Below are 9,456 nucleotides of genomic sequence, written 5' to 3' on the forward strand. Positions count from 1 at the left end.
TGGATATTCTTTGCAAGGTGAACCATGCATTTGTCTTTAGTAACTCAATCCCTATGCACCTACCAAAGGGGGCTTATTTAGAGTGTCTCTTTAGTACCCTTTGGAAATTCACATTGCTATGTCCCTGTTAGGTAGATTTTTCTTCAGATCTTTTCCTGGTGAAAACTGGAAAAGGACAGGGAATCTCTGAAATGGTAATACAGAAACCAACCTCTGTCAGCCATCTAGTGAGGTGTTTCCACTTACCATTCCTCCTTGTGACAAGTAGCAAACGTTTGCCAAAACCCGCTGGCTTGGTAAATTCGAATGTAGCTTTACTCTGATCAAGGCAGTGCATTTGTATACAGTGAAGGAAATAAGTATTTGATCCCCTGCTGATTTTGAATGTTTGCCCACTCACAAAGAAATAATCAGTCTAAAAATCGAATGGTAGGTGTATTGTAAAACAGAGACAGATGAGCAACAAAAAATTAAAAAAAAAAAAAATGCATGTCTAACAAATTATGCACTGATTTGCATGTTCATGAGGGAAATAAGTATTTGATCCCCTATCATTCAGCAGGTTTTCTGGCTACCAGGTGTCTTTCATACAGGTAACAAACTGAGATTAGAAGCAGTCTCTTAAAGGGAGTGCTGCTAATCTCATTTTGTTACCTGTATAAAAGACACCTGTCCACAGGAGCAATCAAACAATCAGATTTCAAACTCTCCACCATGGCAAAGATCAAATACTTATTTCGTTCACTATATGTTGTAGTTTATACAATGCAAGAAACAGACTAAACTGACTGTAGAAATACTGTTGTATGTATGTAGCCAAGTTTTGTGGCAAAAATTTACATGTATTTTTTGTGCACCTATCCAAAAGACCCGAAGGCTGGTGAAGAACTAGAGCAGCTGAGCACAAAGCTGGATCCTTGGACAGGTGCATGATTGTTTAATAAAAGTCAGCAGCTACAGTTTTCGTAGCTGCCGACTTAATTTTGGCAGATCTGACTGAAGAACCACTGTAAATGTGGTGTTGGAATTTTCTGTCTTAGGGTGGCTCCATTCCACTGGAGGAGCAACAGAGACACTTTGGACAACAACATTATCAGTCTATGGAGAGGGTGATGTTCGATGAACTAGTAGACTTAGATGGACTCCTAACACCTAACACATTGTAAGCAGTTACACCAAATAACACACAACACACACACAAAAAGAAAAACTAATGCAGCCATCACATCTAAGGATTCCTAAACTGCAATTGTATATTTTGGTTTTCAACTTTAATACCATTTTTTTTTGTTGATACCTGCAGCTGCCTATATGGTTGTGCCTTTTCTTCCATTCAACTCCATGCACCCAGAGAAGTGAAGTGGTATACTCCTTGTTTATAGTTATGGGAAAGCATGCAATAGACTCCATTTGCCTAAAGCAGGAACTAAATCCTCCTATCCTCTACAGCCAAGGAGGCTGCCATCTTAGGCTAGGACACACTAGCCCGCAGGCTGTGGGCTGACTGCAGGTGCAGGAGTCACATCTGTTCCCGCAGCTGAATCTGCTGCTCTTGAGACACACCGGGCTGGCATTTATTCTGAATGGCACCCCCATACATTTTAGCCCACAGTGAGATTGCGGATACAGCAGGGAAACCTCGTGGTCAGAAAGACTATGCGCCTTCCTGGCAGAGGAGTTTTCTTGCATGAAACGTGGGCACAGCAGTCCATTCAAATTAATGGGCTGCTGTGCCTGCACTAAAGTGAACCAGGCCTTATGCTGGCCATACACTACACAATTTTCTGTCCAATTTACTTTAGATTTACCTTCAACTATGTAGTGCAAGAGCCTGCCTAATTGGAAACAATTGAAAGTGTTATTAGTTTTGACCTATATGGTTTTTGGTAAATCTAAACCAAAAATCTCAAGAAAATTGTATAATGTATGGCTAGCCTTAGTGTCCGATCTGCACTTGCCATGGTGCTGCACATGTGAACAGTTTTGACATCAGCCATTTGATGCCTTTAATGGAACGGTCTTTCTAAACTGTTAAATCAATGGGTAGGTTTCCACTTTAAAACAGCGCTGACACTAGGCTGATCAGGTACCCAGTGCTGTCACCTGTCAGTCGAAAGAGCATCTTCAGCCAGACTAAGCTGCAACTTGGGAGTCCAAGCATGGCTTCTTTGCCTCATTTCCATGGGCAAGTGGACAGCTGGGTAAGAAAAGAAATAAAAGCAGCAATAGGGGTCAGCACTAAAGTGAACCCACTGATTTTCCCTAAATGGGCAAGGCACAGGGTCACTTTAGGGTATGCTATGCATTGGCGAGTGAGGTTCAAGGCACCAGGTATTCTGTACACATAAGCTCCTGGTATTTAAATCTAGCTCTGGGGGGGATAAAAAAAAAAAAAAAAAAAAAAAAAAAGTTTATTGCACATACTACATGAGCGGTCTTTGCATTTTTTTCTTTACGGTCTATTATATGGTGTACCAATGCCTTATGAAATCTAGTCAACGTTATTTTTGTATTTCAAGGATTTTTATTAGTTTATAAACAAAAAAAAAAAAAAACCCACACACGCACACAGAGGCCATCAAGGCAATTAAGGCGGAGACCCAGTTTCATTATATACTGCATCCCTTAGGTTTAATTTTGGAACACATTGAGAATTTTGATGCTATTCTATATCCCTGCAGCAGTTATTTTGCCTGTTTCCTACAATGACGTCAACTATTTCACTTCAATCGACATTGTTCATCAATATTGTGCTTTCCCTTCGGCTGTACCACCTGCTGCTCAAGGCAATAACCCACAGATTCCTACAAGTCTAGGTTCACACCTATGCAGGTTCGTTTGAGGTGTTTCTGCATTGCATTGTGTTTTTTTTTCCCTTATTTTGTTTTCTTGTTGCTAGGCAGATTTTAAATGAAAAGTGCATAAAAAGGCAGCAAAAAAATGCAATACATGCTTTCCTGCAGCATTCCCATTGAAGTCTAAAGAACCAAAAATGCAACATTTTATGTTCAAAAAAGTCCCTGGCCCTTTCCAAAAAACTCACTGGGTGAAAAACACAGATGTGAACCTGTCTCATAAAAATTTTTTTCAAAGGACTGTACTGCGTTTCTGCAAAATGCTGCAGAAAACGCTTAGGCGTGAACCTAGGGTAAGTAAAGATGAAATGGTCCCTTGATTCAACCATCATGGAAAAGGCTGGAGACAACAGTGTGGGGGAATGATACTATAATCTCTAGGGGAAAAAAAAAAAAAAAAAAAAAAAAAAAAAAAAAAAACACCCCACACACCACATGCATTTGTGTTTCAGACTATTCTACTTAAACGAATGGCCTGTGTCGACAGGCTTTTGCATACAGACAGGTTTTGCATCCCCATACAAGTTTATAGGAATGCAGAACCCACTTGAGGCAAGTCAGATGCATGCTGAAATATGGTCAACTTCAGGTCAAATGCACCCATCAATGAATTCTAAATTATCTTAAAAAGTGTCTCAAACCTGACACCAACCCAAAGCAATAAACACAGGAACTAAAGGAGGTTCTGAATACAAAAGAACCCCCTCCAAAAAAAAAAAAAAAAAAAAAAAAAACACCCCCACAAAATTGAATGAAAGGCAGCCATTGAAATATCCAACCGCTTAACCTCGATTGCCCTAGGATCCTCTAATTTGGAGCAATTCATCTGCCAATGACTTCCATATCCAAAGCTGCCTCCCTGCATCCTTCTTTTCTGAGCCGATAAGCAAGATTTGCAACACCCCGAGTCCATGAGTCCTGGGGCACTCAGGGAGATGAAAGACAAGCACCTCTCAAACTCTGCATTTCAGTTTTTTTTCCACATACACTATATAAAATTAAAAAAATAGAAAGACAAGTGAAGATGTACCATGTGATCCAGAGACACTCCGAGCTAATAAATACAACCTACATACACCTGGCAATATTTTATTTCCAGTGTTTGTAGAACAATGACATTGTACACAGTCATGATGTAATCTTGTGTAGACAGCACTGCGGATATTACTGCTCCAAATAAAAAAAATAAAAAAGCATCCTCTACCATCAGCTCCTTACATCTCCCCTTCCCTAATTCAACACATCCCAAAACAGGCAAACAAAAAGTAATTTAGTAATAAATTGAAAATCTGTAACACTTTCCTCTGGACACCTCTCTAGTTATGTGTTCCGATCACAAAACAGCTGACATTTAGTAAGGAGTATTTCTTTTCTCTTCCAGCAGAAAAAAAAAAAAAAAAAAAAAATACAACCCTGCATAGATATTCACATTGTAAGGCAGATTATATGAATCAAATAGCTAGGGGAGTGGAAGTTAGGCAGTTTGTGCACCTCCACTATATAACCCCAGATGAACTGCAATAAGAATCAGTATTCTATAAAAGATCCTCTGCTTACTTTAGAAAGCTTTGTTTTATTGCACACGGTTAGGATCAACAATAAATTGTGATATGAAGATCACATTTCCATGTCAGATTGGCTTTACTGTAATATAGTACATTATCTTTTGACAACCTTGCAATGCCTTCAGAGCTTATAGGAGGAAAGATAGATAAGATAGAATAGATAGATAGAATGAACAGGTAGAATAGATATGCAAACAAGAACATTACAGACAGAATAAGAAATAATGGGTGAGAATAGGAGGCGGCTATGAACGTTTGGTGATCAGAGTGCAGGCATGTATGTATATTTTCAGTAGCACTGCAGTGACGTCAGAGTGAGTAGCGTGACCGATAATCTATAGAAAACAGTAAGAATGTTGGTTATCTGCTGTTCTCACACCATCCCACTTCACCGTGTGCTGTCACTGAGTACATTATCACTTGGTTCACACATCTGTCCTTACACATTAGGGGTCATCTTCCTATCATCTCTATTCTGTTCACACCATAGGATCCACAGCCATACCCCTGCCTAGGCAGCCCCTGACATAATTAAAATGTGAACATAAAGTGTACATTGCTCTATATACATACAATGATACTCTAAAACAGACTGTAATAGCCTGATAGGAACTAAATGCACACAAACATTAAAAACAAAAACAACCAAACACACCCACATGGTACTAGCCAATTTACAAACATATAGTGTCCTGGCACACAAAGACTAGGGTTTAAAATGACTAATCCCTCAACAGTAAAATCAGTCTGTATATGCACTAAAGAATGCTTGTTATACTCACTGTGGAACAGGGGCGGACTAACCATTCGAGCACTCGGGCACTGCCCGAGGGCCCGAAGGTCAATAGGGGGCCCCATGAGATGCCCCTGGTACCTTTCATTGGCTATTTCATAGGTTTTTGTGGGTGTGGGCGAGGACACAGGGGGCCCCATTATCCCCTCTTGCCTGGGGGCCCCATGAGTTGTCAGTCCGTCCCTGCTATGGAACCAAAGAGGTTAAACCTCTGCATTGTATATAAAGGTTGTATGATCCCAATTTCTCTGATCCTCCCCTTCTTCCAGTGTCCCCCTCTTATCTCCAGATAAGACATATGGTGTAGAGACACTCTGCACGTGCTCAGTTTGGCGTGTATTGTTAGGTTTTTATTTTTTCTTGGGAGTGCATGTGATCTGCACAGGGCCAATCAGCACTGTCCAGAAAGAGGTCAGGGGTTCTGCATCCTCCTAGAGCAGAAAGAAAACTCCTCCTAACAAGCTTTAACCAGTGCTCTGCTGAAGTCACAAGACTGCTCTAACTGCTGATGAGAAAAAGTTATTTAGCAGTTTATATTTACTAAAAAATAATTGCACTTCCATGTTCTGTGTACTGTGGGAGACCAGATATAGTGAATGCAGGGTCCTGGGTTTAGTTACACTAAGTTTATTTTACAAATTTGTAGAGAAATTTTAAAAAGTTGGGCAATTTTTTCCCTAGTAATGTACTATACCAATGCCATCAAGAAGTGGTAAGTTGTCTCATGGCTTGTTGTACAATGTTAAGATTTTTCACAGCTCGTCAAGCAACTTTTGGTTCTAATCGCTCATTCTGAAGTGTGGCAGTCCTCGACGCCTCTCTGAAAAGCGATCAGCAGTGGATCACTTTTCAGATGTTTTAACAGGTGGTTAAATGCAGGCCACATACATTTAAACAGGTTGCATTCTGAGGCAGTACGGTCCCTGAATGCAGCATGCAGTTTTATTTTTGCTGTGGCTGCAGCTTATGCAGAGCCCTCAGCATCTGCATGCCCTTCTTTAAGATATTGCGGCTAAATCACCTGCTTTTACTGACCCCCGGCCGCACATGTGAACAAGCAGCAAACGTCTTTAGTCCAGAAGAACATAAGTAACTACTGCTCTCTATACCATGACCTGGATAAATATGAACCCTTGCATGCACTATGCCTCAGGAAATATTTATACTGTATATTCATTTACAAACTAATACGCATTTGATTTTTAATTATAGTGTAGGGCCTCATTCAGATGGGTAGCAGCCCATGCCAAGTCTCTGAAAAGCGATCTGCAGTGGATCACTTTTAGGAGGGTGCTTGACAGGCAGGTAGGAGGGAATAGGTCACTTCCTCCCCACCTGTCCCAACCCTGGAAAAGGCTGAACCACAGCACTGCATGCAGTTGAATGTCACATTCAGCATTGCCTGTCAATTGCAACAAGGAGTTTAATTTTCCCAGCGACTGCAGCATGGGTACAGCCCTGAGTGGCTTCAGGTCCTTATTTAGGTAGATAGTCATGGGGCAATAAAATCACAGCCTGATTTTACCACCCCTTCACCCCCACTCATGTGATGAAGCCCAAGCACAAAAAGGTAAACCTATCACAGGCCAATCAATTTAAACTGGCTAGATGAGGGAAAGTGCATGATGCAGATGTTACCACTTGTCCATATTATCAATAAATACAGAGCTATAGGCAGCTGAAGTTATGTGCAAATCTTGACTTTTCCTGTAAAGTCAAACTTAACTCCACCCCCTCCTGCCTCCTTCTGAGTCCTATAGTTTGATTGGTTGCCTTATTAATTAAAACAGCTTGGAAAGGAAGAAGTGGCATCGATCTCAGCTGTTCATGTGTGCATATACCATCCGGTATGTCTGGATCTCCTTACCATCCTAACATGCAACTTCTACTGAAGGTAACTTCTGCTTGTGCATTTTTCCCAATCAAAATGCTCAGGATTGTGACAACTTTACCTTATCTGTTAAATTTCATTCATGTACCTGTGGAAAAGTCAATTGTCCGTGACAACATAGTTACCGATACAGACTAAAAAGCTTCGCTTAATTAAAATCAATTGAGCAGGCAGCAGACATTGCAATCTCTTATGCCAAAATAACAAACTGAGACCTATATAATGTATAATGTATTGCCAATGTATTGATGGGTACATTCTTTGATATACCTGTGGAAAACATCATTGCCTGTGCCAATATAGTCCGGAAAGTGTCGATGAATTGAGGTCAATGAAAAGGGCATTGGAATATTTTTAAAAAAATTTAAAAAAAAAAGGAGATTTACACATAAAATGGTTTGTAGGCATACCAATACACCCCAATGTATTGAGTATGATAAAATCAATATTTCAGGACCTATTCCTACACAGATACAGGCTGAACAGCTATGCTTCATTGAAGTCAATGGAGCACTGAAATAGCTAGAAAAATGGAATTTAAAAACATATCTAATGGATTGCAGGTGTACCAATACACCCCAATGTATGGAGTATGAATATGGTAAAATCAATATTTTGGAACCCATTTCTACACAGATACAAGCTGAACAGCTTTGCTTCATTGAAGTCAATGGAGCACTAAAATAGCTAGGAAAATGGAATTTAAAAACGTATCTAATGGATTGCAGGCGTACCAATACACCCCAATGTATAGAAAATGAAAATAGTAATAATTGATGTATCAAAACGTATTCATATAGATAAATATGGAACTGCTTTGCTTCATCGACATCAATGGAGCACTGAAGTAGAAAAAAATTGTATTTAAAAATGTATATATATTGGTTTGTAGGCATAACAATAGACCTCAATGTAAAAAATAATCAATAAATGGATTGTAAAGTATTCATATGTCATTTTATACAATTTTCTGTTTTATATTCTACATCTATTTTAGGTCTTGGGCTGGAAAAGAATCCTAGTGAACTATTCTTCACCTATGTATGTGATCACCTATCCACATCCTAAAGAGCATGCAATGTTCACCCATGCGCACGCGCGGAGGAACCCGGCATGTATTCACACTGCTGAATGTGTTTGCGATCAAGCCTTGAATATTAATTTGCATTATATTTGTGCTACGGGGAAAAAAAAAAAATGATAAAACAACCCAGAGATGTATGAAGACTTAATAAGCAATGGATGCTTGCAGTAATGCATAGCAACCAATTCAATTTCATCACTACAATATTCAACCAACTTGTTTTATTGATCCTGGATTTTTTTTTTTTTGCTTTGTTAAATAATCCTGCACACCCCTCCTGATCTATAAAAGAACTTTCAGGCTGAATGTGATGTTATATTGTATGTGAGATCTCCCCATCGCCTCTCTGCCTGTCCCTGCTTTGTTATAATGTATAGTGTACATTACCTACACGTGTTTGTTTTCATTAGATAATGACATGTTTATGTAGTGACTACAGCTGCTTTTGGGAATAAAATCAAGAACCCTTGCCATCAATTGCTCCCCATGCACTGATCATACTTTCATTCCACATAGTCTAAATACCTTCCCCTGAAGCCAATGCAATTACAAAGCATTCGATAGATTCTTACCATGTCTTTGTCACAATCCTTTCCTGCATCTTCAATAGCTTGCATGTTTTGCATTGTCCCCAATGCAGAGCATCCCCCCCCCCTCTCCGCTGTCCTTGAAGTGGTCCTGCAGTGTCTCCCAGCGAGGTCCTGATACAGCACTGCAGTGTAGGGTGTCATCCAAAACGTACATTCCTCTCCTGGATACACCTCTGCTCCTTCTGCCTTGCCTGCTTTTACCAGCTTCCAACAATGTTGCAATCAATCAGTAATCACATGATCCTCAGGACTAGTCTCTGGAGAGTTACTTAAAGAGATAGTATCCTGCTAGATTGGGGGTTTAACCTGTAGTGACAGAGTGGGAGGGGAGCTGCATGTCATTGGCTGGCTGTCAAAATATTTGGCTGGCTGTCAAACTCACCCCTTACTTGCTGTGGCTGAAATCGATGCTAAGTCACTGTAACAGCTAAACGAATGACATCTAGTTTGTCTAATAAACAATCCCATTTTTTTTATTAGATAAAATACAGTTTTTACATTTCTTTTAAAGCAGAAATGTAAATTCAGAAATGCATTTCCATTATAATTTAGTTATTTCTATTAATATGAATGATCCTGAAGTTTGTAAACTTACTTTGTGAGTATCCCCACACATTTGCTGCTTTCTGTGACAGGTAATCACTTTGCCCTGTGAGCAGGCACTGCTGTGTCACACAT

The 9,456-nt window shown here is 39.8% G+C and overlaps 1 protein-coding gene and 1 long non-coding RNA gene across 3 annotated transcripts in view; one reads left to right on the forward strand and one right to left on the reverse strand.

Annotated features, from left to right (window-relative positions):
• The window catches only part of ADORA1 (adenosine A1 receptor), a 153,350-nt gene extending 144,264 nt beyond the window's left edge, over positions 1–9,086 (reverse strand). Inside the window, exon 1 of one of the 2 annotated variants that reach the window (XM_089668188.1) lies at positions 8,761–9,086. The gene's annotated coding sequence lies outside the window, so the exon portion shown is untranslated. The remainder of the gene's footprint in view (positions 1–8,760) is intronic. The other variant, XM_089668182.1, reaches the window with a different exon arrangement.
• LOC149469959 (uncharacterized) lies at positions 6,875–8,665 on the forward strand. The gene is made up of 2 exons (XR_016311396.1): positions 6,875–7,107; positions 8,102–8,665. It is a non-coding gene; the product is annotated as an uncharacterized LOC149469959 (long non-coding RNA).
• Positions 9,087–9,456: the final 370 nt, after the last annotated feature.

The sequence above is a fragment of the Staurois parvus genome, unplaced genomic scaffold (genome assembly GCF_062004578.1).
Source record: "Staurois parvus isolate SC_StPar_1 unplaced genomic scaffold, SC_StPar_1.0 ptg000056l, whole genome shotgun sequence".
Taxonomy (NCBI): domain Eukaryota; kingdom Metazoa; phylum Chordata; class Amphibia; order Anura; family Ranidae; genus Staurois; species Staurois parvus.